Consider the following 403-nt stretch of genomic DNA (forward strand, 5'->3'; position numbering starts at 1 on the left):
GCACAGAGTGTAAGGACCCTTCTCCCAATGAAACCGCTTGTCTTCTACTCGGGTCTTCCCCTTTGCTCAGAGTGACTGTATCTTGTGGGTTTTCCATCATTTGTTTTCAGGAATCAATGTGAGGCTCTTGTCAGAGCCCAGAGATTGAAACCAGCGGAGCAGATAATGATGAGTCTTTCTCGCAAACCCGCCTTAGGAGGTGACGACATCTTCTGGCTTCCTGAGGAACTGAGATAGGGTTTCTGGGAGAACCCTAGAAGGCTCCTTTTCGTCATATTACTGTGCTTGTGTGTGTGTGTGTGTGTGTGTGTGTGTGTGTGTATGGGTGTGAATGTGCCTGGTGCGCCAGGGCTGTGCTTGGGCTTGTTGCCCAGACATAGCTGTGTGCCAAGCCAGGTCTTTG

Source organism: Pteropus vampyrus, unplaced genomic scaffold (assembly GCF_000151845.1).
Source record: "Pteropus vampyrus isolate Shadow unplaced genomic scaffold, Pvam_2.0 Scaffold16, whole genome shotgun sequence".
Lineage (NCBI taxonomy): Eukaryota > Metazoa > Chordata > Mammalia > Chiroptera > Pteropodidae > Pteropus > Pteropus vampyrus.